This window comes from Coptis chinensis, chromosome 8 (assembly GCF_015680905.1).
Source record: "Coptis chinensis isolate HL-2020 chromosome 8, ASM1568090v1, whole genome shotgun sequence".
NCBI classification, from domain to species: Eukaryota; Viridiplantae; Streptophyta; class Magnoliopsida; order Ranunculales; family Ranunculaceae; genus Coptis; species Coptis chinensis.
This window is the reverse complement of record NC_141463.1, coordinates 60,514,095-60,536,500: the sequence shown is the minus strand read 5'-3', so window position 1 is coordinate 60,536,500 and position 22,406 is coordinate 60,514,095. Positions and strand designations below refer to the sequence as shown.

Genomic DNA, 22,406 nt, shown 5'->3' with positions numbered 1-22,406 from the left:
GTAGTAGATTTGCATCTCTTTCAGCTGTGGTTTATATTTGAGCACAAAGGAAATTGGGATTTTTGCATGTATCTGATCTCGCTGTTAGATTTTAAAATTGTCAGATCATAAAATTTCATGTATCTAATATTTGTAATTTCTAAAATACTTGTACTTACATGCTCATCTATCAGCACCATGTCTAAACTTTTGATTTTATCTGTATTGAAGTCGGTTGCTTCCCATATTCTACTCACTCTGACTTTTATTCTGTAACTTCCATTGGTGTCATTGATCTCCTTTATTCTTTTGTATCCTTTTTCAGCCATGTTCCTGTGTAAAAAGTTAGTCTGAGTCAAACACTTGAAAATTAAAATAGTTGTTGTTCTGATGGGATTTAGCTTGACTGGTATTGTTCATTGTGAACTAAAATTTGTAATGTATAAGAAGATTGCAGATGTGATGAATAGTCTAATTGCAGATGGGATGAGTTGTGCTGTAGCAAGTTAAAGAACATAAAAGTAATATATTAATAGGTTTGATGATCATAGAATAGTAGTGAGAACTGAGAAAACATACCTTTGAGCAGTCAATTAATACACCAAGATTATGTTTCAAGTAGGAGGTCACGGGGAGTTATAATAAATTGTTTCTCCTTAATGCCTTTTATATAGACCATTGTGTATTTTTTTTCTCGAGAAGGTTTTATATTTTGATTTGTAATCTAAATTCTAAATTTATTAGGATTGTTGTCCCAGATAGTTATGTTATTAGAGAGTAGATATCAAATATGATTAGGACTCTTATATAGTTCCTAAAAAATAGGCAAGTGAATAGACTCACTTTGTTTCGAATTACTGGTTTGAACACAGAAATGCACAATACTTCATTATTTGAATGTGTTTCCATTTGATTTTGCAAGGTTTTGCCACTTGTAAATTTTTTTCCACTCGAAGGCCTTAAGAGTGTCGCTCTTTTAGCCAGGTATTTTATATTATTTTGTGTCTTTTTTGCTAGGTTCGGTGCATTATAGGGTTTTCTTTCAAGGATTTCAAACACAGAAAGAAGTTCCCTCCAGTCCCACATGGAGCATATAAGGAAAATGGGCACAGACACCCTTTGCACATGGAGCAGCATTTGAAAGGGATGAGTGGTCGGGACATTTGCTGAGGTTCAGAAATGATGCCTTGGTTATCTTGAGTATTATTTGTTTCAAATTGCCGTTCGAGCAAATTGGAGAAGAAAATAGCTGACGTCCTAAAGTTGATGGAGCTTCAAAACATCAAATTATTTGTTTTCAGATATAGGCTCTTGATAGATGCCAGAGGCCAGGCCAATGACATTGAAGAGATGGAGAAGTGTGTTGAGACCATGAAGGAAGACGGCTTTGAACCCGATATCCAGACCCAAGGGCTACTTGTTAGACACTACTATCCTTTGGGGGATTCACTAAGAAAGCAGAGGCAATATTGAAGGAGATGGAAGGGGCCAACCTCAAACGTAATTGTTGGGCATGCGAATTTTACTCCCCTCTATGCACGGACCTCGGTAAGGATGATGAGGTCGGTAGAATTTGGAAGATTTGTGATCCAAATCCTCACGTGGAGGAGTGTCTGGTTGCTATTGAAGCTTGGGGTAAGGTTGGGAAAGTTGAAAAAGCAGAGGCAGTCTTTGATTGAATGACGCAAACATGGAAAAAGCTCTCCTCAAGAAACTACACCACGCTATTGAAGGTTTACGCAAACCATAAGATGCTGACCAAAGGAAAGGATCTCGCTAAGCATATGGCAGAAAGTGGACAACGTCTGGACCCGTTTATGTGGGATGCACTTGTGAAGCTCTATGTGGAGGCTGGGGAGGTAGAGTAGGCAGACTCAATCCTTCAGAAGTCATCTCAGCAGAACCAATTAAAGCCGCCAATGTTTACTTCATACATGTACATTATGGATCAGTATGCAAAGAGGGGTGATGTTCATAATGCTGAGAAAATATTTAATAGATTGAAGCAGGCAGGGTATGTAGGTCATTTGCGGTAGTAAACTGCTCTTCTTGATACTTACGTACATGCGAAGGTTCCAGCTTACGGCTTCAGAGATAGGATGAAGGGAGATAATGTATTTCCAAACAAACCCATGCAAGCAAAGTTGGCAAAAGTTGATGCATTTAGAAAGACGGCAATCTCAGATATTCTCGACTAAGTGAGCCAGGTAGAGAATATGAGTATCCCGCTTTATCTGTAAAGTTGAATTTCCATCTTTTCGTGGTTCTCAAGCTTGTGTTGGTTTATTGCTACCGGAGAAGTATCTCATTAATACTTATTCTTGGACAGGTGGCTTGCAAGAATTGTCCTATTCGAGGAAGTCTTCTTTGGGTTCTTCTCTTTGGGAAGCTCAATATTTTGGAGCACGACTTCGCTCAACTTTCTAACCATGTGGTGATTCCTACCAACGGCAATGATATTTTATCTATCGCTTTTTACGAACAGTGAGCTACTCCTTCATGCCAATGTAGATACGTTCATTGTCTGTAGGTCGTCCCGATTTTTGTTGCAATTACATTTATGGAACTGATGTAAGGTTAGTTACCAAGAACACTTTGAGTCTTTGTCTCACTACTGTTCTTTGAAGTGTCCTGTGGTTAGGAAATAAATTTAACATTTTGCATTTATGCTTCCTTCTTTGCCAGACAGGGCTATTGTTACCAGAAGGAGCACCTTGGAAAGGTATACCTGAAGCCCCCTTTTTGTGGAAAATTTTGAAAGTCTTTCATTTTTTGTTTGTGCAAATTTCACATAATTACTGTTGTTCTCTAAAACGGGAATATATTTAGTACTTTCTATATGGGAAGTCGTGTAGGAGCCATCTCTTTATTCTGGCCTCTGTGTTGCATTCTTGCGTAGATACACTCATACACCTAAAAGAGGTATGTAGTGCATTGTGCGCTTGTGGAACTGACCCCCCTCTAAATGGAAATATACTCACAAGATATTTCAGACTTCCAGCTTTGGGTTGCCACTTGTTCAGCTTTTTAAATAAGTTGGTATCTAACATTTATCAGGATTATCACCAAACATGAAAGGTACAATAATTTAGCCCCACATGATCGAGCATGTGAAATGAAAATATTCTCTGCTCTAGTTTTCTTGGTTTAAAAGGTTTGTTAAATGGTCACACTCTGGAGTCTGGACAAAAGATTTGGCCCGTTCTTGAAAGACTAAAGAAAGAAAAATATCTGAATAGGACTTTAATCCAATTTATGTGACCTAAACAAATATCCAATCCTTAATCTTCAAAACTCTTCTAGATTTTCACAATTATTGGCGTACTTTGTTTGAAACAAAGTGCAAAGGGCGTCTTCGATTTTTCACATATTTTATGTCATGGTCTTTATCTGTCTGAAAGTGTACAATGTCATAATCATGGCCAGTATTTGCTAAACTTTGTATTTTTGAGTGAACAAATGCACTAATTTAATTTTTTTTCTTATGGTTAAATGCAACAGAGTGGAAATCCATATCAGCCAAAGAATTAACGCATGATAAAACATCAGACTAAGAGTACACTCGAAATCAGAAGTATAAGTTATCATCTTGACCATGCCCTACAAACACTCAGCAAGGTAAGTGGAGCTTTTCTTATTGTAAATTTTCTATTAAGGTGATTAAATTAGTGATTATGTATTTATTAAGTAGACTTGATTATCAGTAAATTATAGAAGTTATCCAGATAGATCAATGAATGCCAATCTTTAAGTGAAGTGAATGATCTTAATATTTTAACATTAAGTTATATGAATTGAGAGTGCTTTTGACGAAGTGGAAGCGAATTAAAAGTAAGAAGGTATGTAAAAGACTTTGATAAATTGATAATATTGAATGACCTCTGTTTACATCCTACGATGTTCTTATATACCTTTCCAGTAAAATACCTTTTGGATTATACTTATCATCTATGATTAGTTCCCATCCCCCCGACCCCTGTACATACACATCAACTAAATAACCCCTGTACATACACATCAACTAAATAAGGGAAATGCTTCAAATAGTTGCATGTTGCATCCCCAAGCTATATAAACTTTTTTGCTCCAATGGAGACTGAAGATGGTCCATGGTCAACTGCTTGCAAATGTACTCAGGTAATACATGCTAAAAATAAGGAACTATTTGTTTGTCACTTTGTCTTTTATTATTGGCCTACTGCATCCTAATAAGGAACTATATTACGTCAAAGTTAACAACAGGTCTATTTCTATATCTGCTTTTTCTATTATTAGTCTAGCATATATAATGTAGAAATTCTCCAATCTCTTAAATTGAATTCATATAAAAAAAAAAAAAAAAATATATGCTCATTACAATGTATATAAAATTGTTCTTATTGAAAATGCTCCAATAGGTCTGTATTGTTTTCCTCACCTGCAAATATGAGAAAATTAAACAAAATAATTTTTTATAATTAATAATATTATAAGAATAGTATAATGTAGTTTGAAAAGTACCTTTTCAAATATCTGTATTATGTGAAACCGTATTCGCTTCATCAATAGATCTATTGTTCCCATTGTTTCTTGATGTACCTGTTTGAATCATTGTAGGAATTACAGAGAGAGTTGATTTTATTTTGAATACTAAATCGTATGTATGTACTTTCTAAAGGTCGCCAAGATAAAGTGTATTACCTGTAGGCAAGTTGTTGAAAACTTCCCGAAATACTATGTTCGCGTGTGTAGCCATAGGGTTCACCGCTTTTGGCGTTACGGTATTTTCAGTCCTTCCCGTGAGTTTGTGCGCGAGACAGCAACGTACAATTGTCCATGGCTAAAAACAGGTTTTGGAAGGTAGAGTCCGACATGTTTCAAGGTCTGGCCTTGGCTTTTGTTAATAGTCATTGCAAAGCAAATTTTAATCGGGAATTGTCGCCGCTTTTAAAGCGAATGGCCATTTCGTTTGATTGGAAGACGTGACAATACGGTGTATTGAGACTTCTTGTCCTATGTTTCTCCCGGTTAAAATCTCTGCCCTGATAATTCTATCGCCAAATTCTGTCACTATTAGCCTTGTCCCATTGCAAAGACCCAATCCAGGATTGATGTTCCGTAGGAGCATAATCGGAACACCTTTTTTTAAGTCGAGGGCATGGTTTGGCATCCCAGACAGTTGCAGTGTGTTAAGGTATTCCGTGGGGAACAAAATGTCTTGGTTTCTTATTTTCCCATTTCGGGCAAATTGAGTCCGCGACTTAGATATTTCTTTGACTCTCCTGGTAGAGTTGAAAGAATGAACACATTCACTTCTTCTACTTAATCATTTGTTGGTGCCAAAATACACGTCCTTTAGGTACTACGTTCATTTGTAGTTTTTCAAGATATCGGGATAAGTGCTTGTCACAATTTGCTTTATTGGATCATCCCCTTCGGTATTAGGAACTCATCCGAATTTTTATCCAATTTGCCTCTTCCCATTCATTGATTGCTATGACCGGCAATTTGCCTTCTCCCACATCTAGAACCCATTGTTTGAGGCTGTGATATCGATTTCGGCCTTTGTTGGATCAAGGTCTTTCTTTAGGAGGCGATATTTGTTGTCGCGACAAATGCCGACAATAATCCCACAGATAAGATTTGTTTAGTGAAGCAGCCACCACTGTCCCTTGTTGATCTCTCAATGACGGGAGTGTTTGTCTAAAATCCCTCCTAAGAGCATGGTCTTCCCACCAAACAATTTCTCATTGGAATTACGAATTGAATTGCATCGGATCTCTTAATGTCTTATCTTTGCTTGAAAATGTTTTTATTATTCATTGGTGCTTCGTCCCACACAACCAAATCCGTTTCTTTCATTAGCTTGGCCAAATGTGTTCCTTGGCGATGTCGCAAAGATGAGTTCTCATCGTGTTAATTGGAATTTTGAACCGTGAATGCGCAGCAGTTCTCCCTCCAGGGCAACAAAAGAGATGCTATTCCGGAAGATGCAACAGCTAAGACAATTTTCCTTGAGATCTCAACCTTGCTAGAATTGTTTTCCAAAGAAATGTTTTTCGGTTCCTCCACACCGTGATATACGAAAAATAGCTCCACGACTTGTTTTCTACGCCTCAATGACTGCATCAAAAATGAGTTTTACGCTCTGTTTAGGTCCTTGTGAAGTTCAAAGAATTCCTTCTCAAAAGCGCTGACCCTATCGTAGCTCAACTCCTCATGTATCAACCTATTTTCAACGCCTTTGTTTAGTGACATGTCGAAATGGGAAGCCCGAAGTTCTTGAACTCCTTGAGTGATCTGTTATTCCCTGTTCATTATCTTTTCTATCTTCGAGAGAGCATCGTTTTGTAGTTCACCATCGGTGAGCATTAGTTCATTGTTGTTCATCCTTTGTCTTTTCTGCGGAATAGAATGTCTTGGATAGTAACTTCCGATTAATCCGGTCCATAACTCTAATGGATTGGTGACTTCACAGAATAGTAGAATTGTGACGAATGTTTCTCTTAGTGAGGGAGGTAATGCCCAGCGTGATGCCTCTACAATTGCATCGTGCCACTCTCCGTCGTCGGTAATCCTAAGCCATGCATGCTGATTTGAAGCTTGGATGTACAATGTCATCTATGGTCTTTACTTCATCGTAGTTTCGTGGTCCCTTTACAATGTTCAAAAGCAAACGTAGATAAAACCTTTCCCCTGCTGTTGGGTGGCAATAGTAAATTCTTCCGATTGTCTTCCCTGATTGTCTCCTTGTCCATGTTTTAAACTTCTTGTTCCATACCCATTTTGTTGGAAAGTCAACATATGTGAGCTGCCTTGCATCTTCGTTCTCCGCGTTAATTCTCATCCATTCAGTGAATTTTGTCTTTTGTACGCCATCTGCATTGACTACCACAACAGGATTGTCTTTGTCATTGTATATTATGGGGCGCTCATTTTCAAGATGAAAAGAAAGGCGTTCTCATTGGGAATCTATATTGAATTGGAAATTAAGTAAATTCTCCAACATGCTTCGAGCTGAAATGTATCGACAGATCAAGTATCTTTTTATCTCATCGACTTGGGGGCGACTTGTTCTCCATTTGATTCTCCATTCTGATTTTTCTCTTCAATAACAAATGTTCCCCTGTCTCTCCCCTTGTTTATGTACTTGAACAAATTCTTCACGGACCTCATTTGGTTCTGAAGACTTTCGGCGTTGATGTGAGCTTGGTATTTTACAACCAAGTCAACATTATGAGGAACTACCCAACTGTTATCAACTTTAAACTGTTTTTTGACGCTTTATCTTTATGGCCACCCTTTTGTCATCTCTTCTATACACGGCATATCCGTTGATGTCAAATGTGGTTTGGCTGCAAAGTTTCTTCGGATAGAAGCTTTTGCACTTGTTGTTTACCATGCAAGGACATTTCTCATCTAGATGTCCCACACGGACCATGTATCATAAATTGTAAAACCGCCCGTAAGCAATGGGGTCACTTTTATTGGGCAACTCTGGCGATATAATTTTATTAATATCTGCTGCAGTCTTCGGTTTGTTTTCAAGGAACAACAAAATATGAGCATGTGGTAGTCCCCTTTTTTGAAACTCAATTGTGTAGACAGCTGCAAATTAACAATAAATGAAATGAGGTGTTAGTATTTGCCAAAACACTTGAACTGTAGTAGAGTTACATGAATAGGAATATGAATTCAGATAGTGTACATACATAGAGTGTTATGTTTTGTTAATTTGTACTTTTTTGGTCTTTGCTTATCATTTCTTTATTGTTGCTCAATTTTTTTTTTACATGTGGTCTGTAGAGGTGTGATGAAGCTGCTTTGCTATAAACTGGGGGATTTTATGATAATGCACAATTTCTCTTCCTTAGAATATTTCAAACGACGGTATGGTAAGTGTTCCATTGTTATGTAAACTTTAGCTAAATGTTTGAAGCTAAATGCTATATTGTTGTATCTCAATTTGATATTGTCTAAGTATGTTTTCTTGTGTCATCTAAGGTAATGAAACAACTCTATTTACCTCCTGAAATTTCACTTCAAGATGGAAAAGGGGAATTGGATAGGGCAAGAAAGATGCTGGGATACTCTACCTAAGGACCACAAAATAGCGACGACACCATAGCCTTTGTTCAAGTAACCGGTACATCCATTTTCTGCTCTTGATTATTTATATTGCCTAATTATAGAACATTTTTTTATGCGTGGTCGTTCTTGATATCCTTGCAGTCACTATATAGTTTCTTGTTAAGTATTCTTTTGATGCTAACAGAATTTATAAATCGATTTTTTATGTAGCGAAAAGCAAAACACAAAATCATGTTGTCGATGAGTCCTAAATCAGCTAAAATAGATTTATTAAAACATAAATTTAAAATGATATTACCTGCCCAAACTTTTCCAAAGTGTTTTCTTTTTGCACAAATCATCCATCGGGTTCATCCAATTTGATTTTGAAAGCCAGGGCTACTATTTCGTCTCTATTTTTAGTTGTTTGCCCGTTTTTTCTTTGTGAACTCTTCAATCTCGGCCATTTCTGGTTTGCACGTAAAAGTGATGAAGAGGTCGTGATCCTCAATAAATCTACAAATGGCGAGCGATCTTGATAATTTTGTACCATATATCGTGGTCCTCCCGTGAATGTTGACGGTAAAACTACCCTCTTTCCTACGGATCTTTGGTGTTGTGTCTCCGGCAATAACGGCATCTTTAGGTTTTGGTACAACTTCGGATCTTATTTTGTTTTGGTTTGATCTTATATAGGAAAACCTGTCCTCTTCTTCGTGCATGCATTATAAGTCAACCAAATATTGTTTGAAGAGGCGGTCACTTAGAATTATAGTATGGCCTTCATTTTCTCTTTGTTGAATTCTGAATGCATAGAATTTCGCGTGATGTCGATTCTCTTTCTTTTTTGACGTCCTTGTTCACGGCACTTGATTGCGCTCAATGGCTGCTTTGAAAGTATCGTCTTCCCCGTGTGGAAAGAGCAATGGATATTGCAAAGCCATGAAACTTGGTTGTAGCCGATGTATTCTCTCAGTAACCCTTGTCCGACTCTGTCCACAATGACATCTCTTCCTCGATTGTGCTCAAATCCGTCATCTACAATTAGGGCAGCTACTTCAGATCCCGTTGGTAGATTATATTGTCTTGCGTCTATACGCAGCGTTCGATTAATCTTATATACGGGGAACAAATTCAGATTCCTTAAATCTATCTCTTGCCATTCTGAAAACTTTTGTCAGATCATTCTCTTTGTCAAGCATTTTGATCAGTCCCTCAATTACTTCTCTATCTAAAGTTTTGCTTTTCTCGGCTTCGCTCAAGGCATTTATTCTGTTATCCACTTCATTTTGTGTGTCATAGATGTACAACTGTGCAAATTTCGGTTTGGTTCGTGTATTGGTAGCAAAGATCCAATTTTATGGTGATTTTGGCCACCAAGTTTGAAAACGTAAGGTCCACCACCATTATTGATTTTTCTGTCAATTTTGCCACCCATTGATGTAAACGCAAAACATCATATTATACACCCGATATTTTCTCTAAACTTTCTGATCTAGGTCCCCATTGTAGTCTAACAACCTGTTTTAAAAATCTTGGAGTTTCTTTTAGCAATGCCAATTTAACTTTTCCATCGACAACACAGAAAATTTTGGATTAAGCGGTCGCTTACTTCTTATGGTTCTTTCTTTCGTACCACATTATAGCTCCACGATTGTGCGCACACGCAAGTTGGTCCACCAAAATTCCAAGGTTCAAAAACTTTCACAAAAAAGATATATTAGGTTAGACAAAATGCTTCTTGTAATTAATCGGTGTTATTTGTGAATGTGTTATATGGAAATCTTACTTACTTGTGATAGTATCTTCCTTCGTTATCTCCATCGTCATTCATTTCTTCGTCTTGTGAACGTACATTTTCCTCATCTGTTACATAATAAGATTAATTATTATGTATATAACGACAGTAAAAAAAAATTATAATAAGTTGATAATTTTATTTACCACCACTTGAAATTTGATCATCGTAGTCTGCGTACTCATTTTCGATGTCCATATCATCAACAATAGTTTCATGTTGATTTGTTTTTGTAGTAGTTTGCAAAGGCGTTGTGAAAGATTGGTATGGGAATTGATTTGCCGGATAATTTCCATAAGTAGTCCAATTCATCCACTGTGTATGTGTCCCACCTGTAGAAAATATAATATATAAACCATGATATATAGAAATTCACCTTTTATATACTTTTTTTCATTATGCATGTTTTTATTTCTCTAATAATAGATTTGAAGCCAAGAACCACACTCATAAGTAAGATACATTTGCATGTCCATTCGACTGAAGACTTCACCCCAATACTTAGAACGGGCGTACTTGCTGATTTGAGTGGGAATGCTAGAGTAGATTATTTTTGCAACTCAAGGAAGAGGCTTATAGTTATGTTATTATTTTATTCGTATGCGGGTTTATGAATCTGGTGATTGTGAAGAATTCTAACCTACTGGGGCCTAGTGCCGAAAAGTTTAAAAGTCATTGTGGGCTAGCGTCACTTGTAGTATAAGTTAGGGAAGCACCATAAATGAAGTGACGATCTCCTTTGTTTCAGCTAGCTTATTGCTTACTCATCCGGTATAACGTCTTGTTTCGATGTCGGCCTTATGTAGCCAATCACATGCCATAGAAGGAAGAGTCCTAACGGACTATCGGTTCACTCGACAGCCTATAGTGGGCCCTTGCTTACCTAATCAAGATGATTTGTGGACTTCGTCTATATTAAGCATGTGGTCATGACGGTTGGACTTAGCCTCTCAAAGAGTCCCACTTGACCATCTGCAGGTCATAATGGAGACCACTCCGGCTTCCCTCAATCGCCACTACATCCACTGGATGGTTTAACACGATCATGTATGTGTAACCACTTCTAGTTATTTCGGAAGTAAGCGGGTTCTCCGTAAGGATTGATAAAGAACCCGATTCATCTACCCCGAAAAGAAGCCCGGCTTCCATGCAAGATTGACCTTTGGAAGTTAATTAAGATGAAGAGAGAGAGAAAACTCTAATGGCGGCAGAGATGGGAAAAGAGAGACTTATGAAAAACAAAATCGGCGGGGAGTTAAAGCCACCGCCATTGGAGACAAAATGGGGCCTTGATGAATGCAGAGGAGAACACGGCATATGCTACTGTGGTCGGGGACATCACCTCTAATGTCAAAGTGGTGGTTTCAAGGATCTTCACCATTTTTTCAAGTCCTAGAAGGCAGTTTTCGGGGTCTCCTACCATGTTTCCGTCTACCATATTGTTGTCCAAAAAGAATTATCGGAGTAGTTTTGATTCGAAACTAACAGAAGTGTCAAGGGAACTTGGGAATCATATTTCGAAGCAGGCTGTCTGTTCAGTTTTGAAGCTAGAGGGGGATGAGGCATCCCCTTCATATCCAGGTGCTTGATTATTTAAAGTCCTCCAAGAATACATTAATTATTTACTTTTTATTACCTTTTTGTTTTGTTTTCACTCCTAGTTGCGACTACAATGTACAAATCCATATGTGGCGAAAATGCCATGAGTTTGAAGAGATCAACAAATGCTTTGTAGCTATATAGGTTTATATACAGATGATGTCGGTTTGAAAGAAAAACAAAACAAAGCATTTAGTGTGGGAACGTTTTGTTGTACATAGATATTGTAAGAATGAGCCCAAGATCCACTTTTCTTTTCTTTTCTCCGATAGGAGATGGGATTTCTCTGTGGCTCTCGGAATAAGGAAATAGCAAGGGCCACTGATGAATGCAGAGGAGAACACGGCATATGCTACAGGGTCAGGAACATCACCTATAATGTCAAAGGGGTGGTTTCAAGGATCTTCACCATTTTTTTCAAGTCATACCATGTTTCCGTCTACCATATTGTCGTCCGAAAAGAATTATCGGAGTAGTTTTGATTTGAAACTAATAGAAGTGTCAAGGGAACTTGGGAATCATATTTCGAAGCAGGCTGTTTGTTCAGTTTTGAAGCAAGAGGGGGATGGGGCATCGCTGCATATCCAGGTACTTGATTATTTAAAGTCCTCCAAGAATATGTTAATTATTTACTTTTTTTATTACCTTTTTTGTTTTGTTTTCAATCCTAGTTGCGACTACAATGTACAAATCCATATGTAAACTGAAATTAGGAATATTGTTTTATATAGTAAACTTACCAAATGGCTGTGTGACAATATTTTGACATATGGAGTGAGAAGGCGTTGCAAAAGATTGGTTTTAAGTAACTGAGTATATGTAGAAAATATATATAGTGACATAAATATGATTCCAATTCATCTATGTATTATCTATATAAATAACATAAAACTTGGTATGTAGAATTTACCAATTTGTTGTGTTCTTGTATTTCCTCGCATCATTGTAGAAGAGATTCTTTTGTTTTGTAGACATTGAATTCTCCATCTTCGTGATTCTTTTGAACTTTGCTTACTTGGAGTAGGAGTTGGAGCAGCGTTAGAATTTTTCGTCGTTTTCGTCTTGTTGAGATTTCTTTACGGAGTTGTCCATATTGTTTAGTCCAAGAAAATAACTTGATCGTTGTTGGGAATTAGGAGAAGCGAGATATTGGAGATTAACAAATCAACCTACATCAAGGATTTGGAGGCGGAAGGAGGCGGAGTTTATGATACTTAAGGTTATAATAAATTGTTTCTCCTTAGTGTCCTTTTTATAGACCATTGTTTTTTTTCTTCTCTGAGAAGGTTTTCTATTTTGATTTGTAATCTAAATTCTATTTAACATTATGTTTCTAACTATTGTCTACAGGTGCATTACATAAGCACATGATGTGTAAAGTGAGAAGAAGTAGTTGCTTGTGCATGACATTGTGGTGGGGGCAGTGGGTTTTCATCTATAATAGGGAAAGGTCTAGCGGTCCGAATTGCCCTTGCAAAGAGATCGATGCGATCCCTGATGGGACTTGGAGACTCAGTAGTGACCGGTTTATTTGATGGAGTCGAGGAAATCGCAGTAAATGTTGATGTTGGTCAGTGGGACTTGGAGACTCTGAGTGACCGGTTTATCGATGCAATCCCAGTGGGGCTTGGAGACTCAGTGTGACCAGTTTATTTGATGGTGTCAAGAAATCATGAAATCATCGATGGGTCGTCCTCTACAATGGCTTTTACTCTCATATATAGCTCTTGCTCAAGATACTATCTTTTCGAATCTGTGATCTTATATTCCACATGCCCGATTGTCTAATTTTATCAATGTAGCCGTCCAAGAATTTGGATATACCGCTCAAATAACGAAACAATTATAATTTGGATCACCTCTTGCATAACGGCATATGTTTAAACATTGATAAGCGCAAAATTCAAATGTTTCCACAAACCCTGAGCAGTAGATCGAGAAATAGCCTCGCATTACATATTGTATGTTGATTTCTTGGTCTCATCCCTTAGGACAAACAACTTTGAGAAGGGCACTTCAAATTCGATTTTTCTAACTCAATTCTTTTATGTATTAAAACCACTTCTGAGAACTGTTGATTATTGTGAACATGAGGTTCGAAGTTCAGTTAATTCATCTTTCAAAAGAAAACACCGGTTGCAATGGTAATTGGTTGATTTGTGTGCTTATACTCGTGTTTGGGTGTTTGTTTGTGTGATATTAGTTTTCAGTATGTATACATGTTCATCTTGAACTTGTAACCGAATATGTGAAAGGTGTATGTCGCATGGTTTCTTTTCTTTCATCTCGAGATAATAATTTTCATCTTTGTTTAACGGGACCACTTGGCATTGATGATGGAGCTTGTTGGGATGATGCCCGCAAGGTGATCTTACTATCGTTGTCATTTGTGAGTTTTTTTTGACTCTTTGTATCAATTTTGGAACTTCCAGGTTGATAAGAAGTTTATCTTTTCAGATTGCTTTTGGTGATCGGTACTCACGAGACTTTTTCAATAGACATGGAGATTTGAGGCACATCCGCCGCTTGCGTTTCGCCCCCTTCATAAGGTGCTTTCGAGAAATATGGATTCAAATGAGCAAGATGCAGTTGATATGGCTGATTTTTTAGTCCCGATACTTTATTTTGTTCCCGAAGCGGCCAACAACTGCCGATTACTTCTCCATCCGTGGATCGGTCGCGAGGCCCTCGCATTCTTGAGCTTCTTTGCCCGATAGGCAAATTGATGTCATTGATGATGCAACTCGAGAAAAAGAAGAAAGAGGAGCATGAGAGGGATGCAATGGAGGTCGGTATGGGGAACATTGTTATTGACGAACTCGAACAAATAAAATCTCCTTAAACCTTAGGACAAACAGCTTTGAGAAGGGCACTTCAAGTCGATTTTTTCTAACTCAATTCCTTTATGGGAGGTCGGGACTCTGTTTCTTTAATTAATTACATGTCTCATTCGGACTTGTATCCTTACATGTCTCATTCGGACTTGTATTCTTTAATTAATTACATGTAGGAAGTGTTTCAATTAGTGTGGGAAGTGTTTCAAAAGCTTTGATATTAGAGTGCCACGTGGCATACCAGACTCAAAAGCTTTGATATTAGAGTGCCACCTAGGAAAGAGAAAAATCTAACCTAGAGGTCTCTGCTTTAGTATATAGATAGTAGATATTGGGAAATGTTTTTTTATTTTTTTTCGATTTTTTTGGGTAATTTTTTTTTTTGGGTCTATTCGTAAGTAATTGGGTTGTTTAGGCGCTAATCAGAGAAACCCAGGTCACGTGGTTAAAACGTGAGGTCTCCGTGGTTTTTCTCTTTCTTGGTCACATTTAATCAAGGACATTTTCGTCATGTAGTTTGAACAGAAATTTTAACCACGGTCAACAAAGTCAACTAATTGTTTGACTGACGGGAAGTTAGAATGTAGGGGTAATCCGAATTAAATTATTATGTGGGGGTATCGCAAAAACCAATCTTCAAAACTGGGGGCAATCGCTAATTTACCCAAAATAGTATGCAAAAATATAACCAATTCTCTTTATTGTTAAAGAAAAGGGGTAAGGGACCTCTCTAAGGCTGAGTCCAATGGCTTCCTATTCCTTTAAAATAGAGTTAAACTCAACAGATTTTACTCTATATCATTAATTTTCTCTGTATATATACAAATGATTTTACTCTCTATCCTTATATAGAGAGTAAAACAAAGATAGAAAGTAAAATCCTTTGTATATATACAGAGAAAATTAATGATAGAGAGTAAAATCTGTTGAGTTTAGAGCTATTTTAAGGGGATAAAGAGCTATTGGACTCAGCCTAAAAACTCTGCTTCCTTATAAAAAATAAATAAAAAACATAAAATAAAAATAAAATAGAGAAGTAAATCTTCCCAATATCTCATTAGTAACACCAAGTGCTACAAGGATATCTCCGAGAATGTTACCGCATGATATAGACATGTTGAATTATTTTTGTTCCTTAAGTTTCTTAAAATTCCGTGTTTAGGGTCATGAATAAGTATATTATTTCGGTTGCAAAGGAATATGATTTCACCTTCCCTGTCAAAATTAAGGGTATAACATCCCTCACTTGAAGGTTCTTCCACTCCTTCCTTATCACAACGGAACGTCCTTCCAACCTTCTATTTTAAACAACCTTGTCCAAGATGCACTCGTTCGATGCCCTAAACACCATGCCACAAAATGGTGTTCCAAAGTTGGATGGACCAAAAAAAGGGACCTAGCTAGCCATTTAACCTTGATCTGAAAACGACAATCATCATCAAACTCAGGCAACGGTAACTCTTGGAACTTTTCTTCCCCTAGGTCAAAAGCAAGGACTGAAAAATCATTGTAAAGAGGAGTCCGCACTGACCAATAAATTGTACCGTCAACATGTTCCATTGGCTGGGACGAATCTGCTTGATAGAGAATGTCTTGGAGCCTTCTCCACGAGTATACATTGACTTCATAACAACTAATCCAATCGTTGGGAGGTCCATCATTACTCACAATTCTCACGACTTCATAGTCCTTGGAAGCAGTATTGTAACCAGTGCCAAATGCACACACCTTCAGGCTTCAACTCAAAGTCAGCTGCTATTGGGGCAGTTGGTAATTTCCTATACTCACAAATATGCAGTTGAGTCCTTCAATTCCGATTCTGCCCGCCGTGGCCATCAATGATTTTGATCCTAGTTTTGATCTCGAGGATACACATACACAAAGTAGTCCATTACAAGAACCCCAAATCACGGCATTACTTTTCTTGATATTGAGAGCATCACTGAAATAATCATCGCATAATGCTTCTTCTGGCATGTAATATGTTCCCGACATGATTATTGTCCTGTTTTTATTCTCCTTTGATTGTTTCATGTGCATGTGGACGAAATCTGGATCGGTAACAAACGCATTCCATGGTTTGGATACGCATCGAAACTGATTCAGAGACTTGACTCGTAGTCTTGAAAGTATATTTTCCATCAGGAGCTTCTAGCTATTGATTATTGGAGCAGGTTTGCAGGATTGCCTAAATACAGAACATTGTACTCTTTTGTAAAGGTGTGATTTAGCTTTCCCTTACAAACAGTCTATGGGAGACTGGAATGGGTTATTGGATGGACCGAGTTCGTCTTGAGAGTTAACTGCCTACGTATCTTGCTCTTGGTTTTTTGTGAGGGAGAGCAGAATCAGGTCTGGCGTAGTTCATAGGAGAGGTATTTATAGACATTGAAAGTGTATCCTTGCCCACCACGTGTAAAGGGTGTCCCAAACGAGGGGTGAAGATCAGGATAGCATGTGAGAACTGTCCTCATAGGTCTGCTGTAATGATGTGGAGTGGCAGTCTGTACAAGTAGCTTGCAATGGGCAATGACCGATGGTCGCGGCCAAGATTTGTGCAAGTACATCTTTAGTCATGATTGCTACGGAAGGGGTATCCGAAGTCACTTCCTAAGCGAAGTTCATGGTGGTCTGCGACTGCCCCAGAAGCGTTCTATTAGCTCATGGATGCGATCCGGATCTATAGGTCGATCGTCATTTCCACCATGTTAGGCGTGTTGGATATAGAATATCACTCCCCTTATACCCCTCTCGAAAGAGTTTGTGAAACGAACGAGAGAGATTGGTAATAGCGTGGAGCATGCTAGAGGTGGAAATTTCCGGTGATCCGCGGAGGAGCGGCTCGTGTTAACCATGTGAGGTGGTGGGTGCAAACGTTTGACGTGTTCAAAGACGCGGATGAGGATCCGAAAGCGATTTGCAGAGAAAAAACGCGTCCGCCCATTTTTGAGGATGTGAAAAGACGAAACAGTTGGTTGGAAGTAGGCGACTAGTATGGGGTGTAATCATGATGCCTTGAAACCGGAGGGCGGTTGCTTCAAAAAAATCTCACCGCTCTTTTGAAACTTCATTTGGTCGCCGTCCGGTAGAAACTACTTCATTACCGCATCATCCTTCAGGTTAGTTCTCTGCCATTGTTGAACTTCTGCTTCTTGTTTCGTGCTTAGCCTCTGTTCTAGAGTTGTTAGGATACCCTGTTAGTTACTAGTGGCTAGACCTGTTAGGGTTAGAAGAAAAATGTCTGACTTCGACGACACGCGATCTAATGAGGTTCGTGAAGTGTCGCTTGGCTGGGATGACGAAGAGGAAGAGAAAGATGAGTCTGTATGTGGGGTGGTTGAAGGTGATGATGAAGATGAGGCGGTTGAGAGGGCTAGTAGTGAGGAAGATGCGGCTCGATCTGCGTCAGAAGGCCTGGCTAGCACTTCGTGTCAGTCGCGGAGAGGTCGTCTTTGAGCCGGTCGCCGCTAGAGGCGTGGACGGACATGTTTTGAGGCGTGCCCCATATCCGGAGAGAGAAATATGGGATAACTGTAAGTGGTCTGGAGATCTATGAGCCTGACCAGAACGCTCTGGTTTATAGCGATAGGTACACCCCACCAAATCATGGGGTGATCATCTGTGAAGGGCAACCGAGGCATTACATGGACGATACCGTTCTCCAAGCTGGTTTGTGAGTTCCTGAACCATTGTGGCAAAGCGCTGTCGCTTTGTGGGTAACACGTGGCGATTATTCAAGGTTTTGACCTATTGAACGCCCGGTGAGTGAGTACCGAATTGAGGTCGCTGATGTTATCGAAAGCACTACCTCAGTAAAAGCGATCTAGGTCATTTGAACTTTAGCTTGCAAAACTCGAAGCACTGTTGTCCGCGTTCGGATGGTAAGAGCAACGAGTCGTGGGATAAACGACCGCTGCTCCTTGTTGGAAGCTACTGTGATAGCAGGTTCAGTGTGGACAATAAAATATGCGACTTTACTGGTGGGTACCAGTGCGTTGTCTGATAGTATCAAGCTTGCTTTGGTTGATCTTATACTAAAATTGTTGTTTCGTTGTCTATGCAGATATCCACTTGGCAAGGGGGTCGAGCCGACAGGTGATCGAGAAGTTCGCTAGGCTGACGCGAGCTGAGAAACGAGCCAAGCTACCGGAAGTTGCTCATTTCTTTGAAGAACGTGGAGGACCTGCAATTAGGGAGAGAAGGCAAGTGCAAAAGACCAGAGTGCGGGATAAGGTGAGCAGGAGAACGTCGAAGAGACCTGTGATGGAGAAGCGTAGGAGTGATCTGGTTACGAGGGAAGATAGGAACCGCGGTCGTACTGCGGTGAAGCGATCTGCTGGAGGTGCTGGGGCCTCTGGGTCTGGAGCGGGGAAGGGCCGAGAGGACGTTCCATTCGATGTGGAGGACGTTCCATTCGATGTGGAGGACGTTCTCTTCGAAGTCCCGGAGTCTCGACCTGCAAAGGTTGCGAGGGTGGCTGAGACCTCACCGGGGGGTGGTGAGGTGCGAACTGGGGGAAGGGCGGCTCGCAACTCGAGGGCGAGACCGATGCCCGATTTCAGCGTCCTAGGTGAGGACACCCCTGAGGTTGCCCCGGAGGTCGCTCAACCCAGGGTTGTTGGAGATCCCTCTGGCAAGATGAAGGGAAAGGTTGGTGTGAGAGATCGGTAAGGGGGCACTCCGATCTTCGAAAAGACGAGCCGAACGCAACATGATGTACATAGATGAGGTGGTGGGGGAAGAAGCTATGTAAGGAGGTCGGACTGCAGCTACAAGTCCGCACCCATAGCTGCTTGTTTGCTGGAGGGTATGACCCTGGACGGTGATAGAAAGGACTTGGATGCCAAGGAGCTGGAGTCGAATCTAAGGGGGATGGATAAGGCGATGTGTCTGGTAAGTAACCTTTGCGCTCAACTTGACTGTGTTATTGCGTTACATGCTGTTATTTGATACTAACGTGATATGTTGTCGCGCGTTAGTTGTCGATTGATCACCGGGTACCGAACCCGAAGACGGTCGCCTTGATCGCCGACTGGAGAAGCGGAGGTTGAGTCGCCGAGGACGAAGCCGCCGAACCGCGAAGCCGCGGCAACAGCCGAGAAAACTGAACTGGATGCGCTGAGGCCCTAGCTCGCTGCCTCGACTCGAGAAGACCTCTGCGCATGAATGAGTCGGTCGGTCGAAGCATGAGCATGGAGGTGGAGGGCCTTTTTAGTAGTCGCTAACACCTATCTTCGAACGATGTAAGACTTCCACCCCGCAAGTTTAAAGAGGCCTATCTCACCATCCGTCTTTGAGGTGGAGGAACTGAGAAGAAGCCGGACGACACAGGGAGGAGCGGGAACGCCAAACTTCGGGAGAACTCGAAGGCGAATGCCGAAGATGCCGGGTAATCGTTCATTCTCGATCGTGCCTTCCCCATACCGTGTGGTGAGTGAAAGCGCCAGGGTCCGGGCGAGCTCAACGTGGGTTTTGTTGAGGCGGTTGTGGCGTCCTCTGGTGATCCTAGCTCCGTCTCCGTGTTGAATGTCGCTCTTGGAGAAGATCTTGATGATATTGTTTAGAAAGCTTGTTGTTGTTTGTGGTTGTAATGGGCCTCTGGCCGTAAACAATAGAGCTGGTTTCTTGGGCTGACCTGGGCAGCTCGTTTTTTTGCTTTGCCATTGATTATGATAACTAGTGACTAACTATCTTTGGATTTCGAAAGTGTTCTCGCAAAGACGGTTAGTCCGTGAAGGAAGGCGCCCCCCCGATGTCGTTAGGTCGCTCCTTTTATAAATGTGACCCTTACTGCTTTTGCTTTCTATACTTAGTCTTGTGTATGATATGAATATTTGCATTTGTAAGCATGTACATGCTGTCATAATTTAAATGGTGCAGGTCGCATGTCTCTATGAGGTCGCCAGTTACGTACTCTGGAGCTACGAAGCTATAGTCGCGTCGCGGCACGGTCGAATAATGGGCGGTCGGGAGATATGAAATGATGGCTGCCAGGTGGGCTGGCATTTGGTGTCTCGATGCCATAATGGTGTGCCTTGGGAAGAGACGTTTCGTGGGCATAAATATGAATAGTCTTGGGAGAGCAACGACATTTGCTCTTCTTGTTCTTCCTGCTTCGGCTGCTTCTCTTCCCTCTTGTTTTTGCTTCGCTTTCCTTTCCCGTTTACTCAGGTACGTTTCTCTTTTCTTCTTTTAGATCATGAAGACGGTTACTGACCGCTCTAACCAGCTTCCTTTTGTTTTCTGTGTTCAGCTTCTCTTATTGCTAGGTGCTTTCCGTACGTTAGGGGAGAAGGGAGTTTAAGAGAGAGTTCCCCTCTGCTCATGGAGGAGATGGAGTTCCGTCCTCATGTGCATGGGGATTGTGGCAAAAGAAAAGTTTTGGCGTCGGGGGTCAAGAAAAGCAAGCGATCCAGGAAATCAGATCGCACGACTGGCGGCATTGTGTTCAGGTCGCCTCAGCGAGCGGAAGACACCCATCGGGCTGCTGATGGAAGTGACGACACGGGGCAAAGGTCGCCGTCGCTAAAATGAAGTTAGAGTTCTCCCCGTCGGGACGGGGGCGTGGGGGCCGAATACTATGGGGAAAACGGGGAAGAAACGTCGTAAAGCGATTACGATTCAGCTTTTCCTTTCACTTTCATAGCCCATAGCGACTAGTCTGGCTGAAGGGGATCATGTTAGACGGGGACAAAGCTGAAGTCGAGGATGAAGATATGTAGACGCTGCTGGGGACCATGGACATGGCTAGTTGTTTGGTGAGTGTTTATCCGTCAGCTTTGTTTCTTAAGTGATTCTGATTATGATTTTGTACTTGTAGTTTATGGTCGGGTGGGTATCGCCAAGACAGAATTTCAAGAATCGATATCGACGCCAACTCCCCGAACTCGAGTCGGTGGGATGTTTTGCGAAATGCATGGGGCTGACAAGAGGAAGTTGGATGCGATGATGACGGAGAAGTACCGCGTCTTCCGATGATGAGAACACTAAAACGGTTCTTTGCAATGGCTGAGCTGCAAATGGAGGTAGCGGAAGTCATTGAGTACGCCAAGCGATGTCAGGGGGTTGCTCGTAAAGCTCAAAGTGAGTATACCACGCCTGTAGAAGTGAGTATGCAAAATTTGGGCCGAAGTATTGTCGACTAAAAAGGCGCGACGGTAAAGGGATGGGTGCGCATTGTTCTCATGGCCGTGCACGTTCGACCGAAGAGATCGCGCTCCTCCGGGACAAACATGTGGTCGCGGCTCCTTGATGGTGATTTCTCTTCTTTGTCTTGGTAAGAAACTGGGTTCATTTGGTAGTTATTGTGTCTGTTCTTTGCCCCTACAAGGGTTAAACATTAGAGCTGTGTTTTCAGGCTTGCCTGAGCAGTTCGCCTTTGTTGATACAGAGAACTGGTGTCCACAAAAGTGGCAGTTCATTAATTTTTCTCTCTTTGTTCACCGGTCCGATCTAGATTTTCTGGGTAAACCCAGCAGACCGGTGGGTTAGAACTGGTTATCTGAAACTGGTCATGTAGCTTCGTGGTAAATGTATGCTTAATGTTATCTTTTGCTTGACTGCTTGTAGCTATTACTCTGTTTATGGGGCTTGTTTCTGAGATGTACTCTCGTAAAACGTTATGTTTGTGTAGCTCGGGAGAGCAATCTGGGAGATGTAAGTGTCCGATTAGTTTAGACTTAGGGGGCTCATGACCCTACAAGTTTCTGAGGGCGTGTTGCTCGCTGAGAGCATTCTCGCGGAGTTGATCCTAGGGGTATAGGTCCTCAACTAGCGAGACTCGGAGATGCTATGAGCTTGTAAGCTCTTGAGAGCGTTCTGCTCGCTGAGAGCGTGTGTAGCCCCTGAGGGCGTGCTACTCCTGAGAGCGTTCTTGCGGAGTTGATCCTAACAGTATAGGTCCTCAACTAGCGAGACTTCGGAGGAAGCCTCGAGCCCGAAGCTCTTGAGAGCATTACGCTTTCGGCACGAGAGGCGTGTGTAACCCCGAGGGTCTTGGGTCTTGAGAGCATTCTCGCGGAGTTGATCCTAGGAGTATAGGTCCTCAACTAGCGAGACTCGGAGAGGCTCTGAGCCTGTAAGCTCTTGAGAGCGTTACGCCGGGCCGAGAGCGTGTGTAGCCCCCGAGGGCTTTGCTTCCCGGGCGT

The 22,406-nt window shown here is 40.9% G+C and overlaps 2 long non-coding RNA genes and 1 pseudogene across 2 annotated transcripts; all 3 read left to right on the top strand.

Annotated features, from left to right (window-relative positions):
- The first annotated feature begins 417 nt into the window (after positions 1 to 417).
- Positions 418 to 2,233, top strand: LOC147482250 (pentatricopeptide repeat-containing protein At1g80270, mitochondrial pseudogene; annotated as a pseudogene).
- Positions 2,234 to 2,373: 140 nt separating this feature from the next.
- On the top strand, positions 2,374 to 8,102 carry LOC147482249 (uncharacterized). The gene is made up of 5 exons (XR_015206849.1): positions 2,374 to 2,555; positions 2,665 to 2,701; positions 3,481 to 3,597; positions 7,765 to 7,853; positions 7,963 to 8,102. It is a non-coding gene; the product is annotated as an uncharacterized LOC147482249 (long non-coding RNA).
- A 3,062-nt stretch (positions 8,103 to 11,164) lies between these two features.
- Positions 11,165 to 12,596, top strand: LOC147482248 (uncharacterized). The gene is made up of 3 exons (XR_015206648.1): positions 11,165 to 11,407; positions 11,698 to 12,013; positions 12,562 to 12,596. It is a non-coding gene; the product is annotated as an uncharacterized LOC147482248 (long non-coding RNA).
- The last annotated feature ends 9,810 nt before the right edge of the window (positions 12,597 to 22,406 follow it).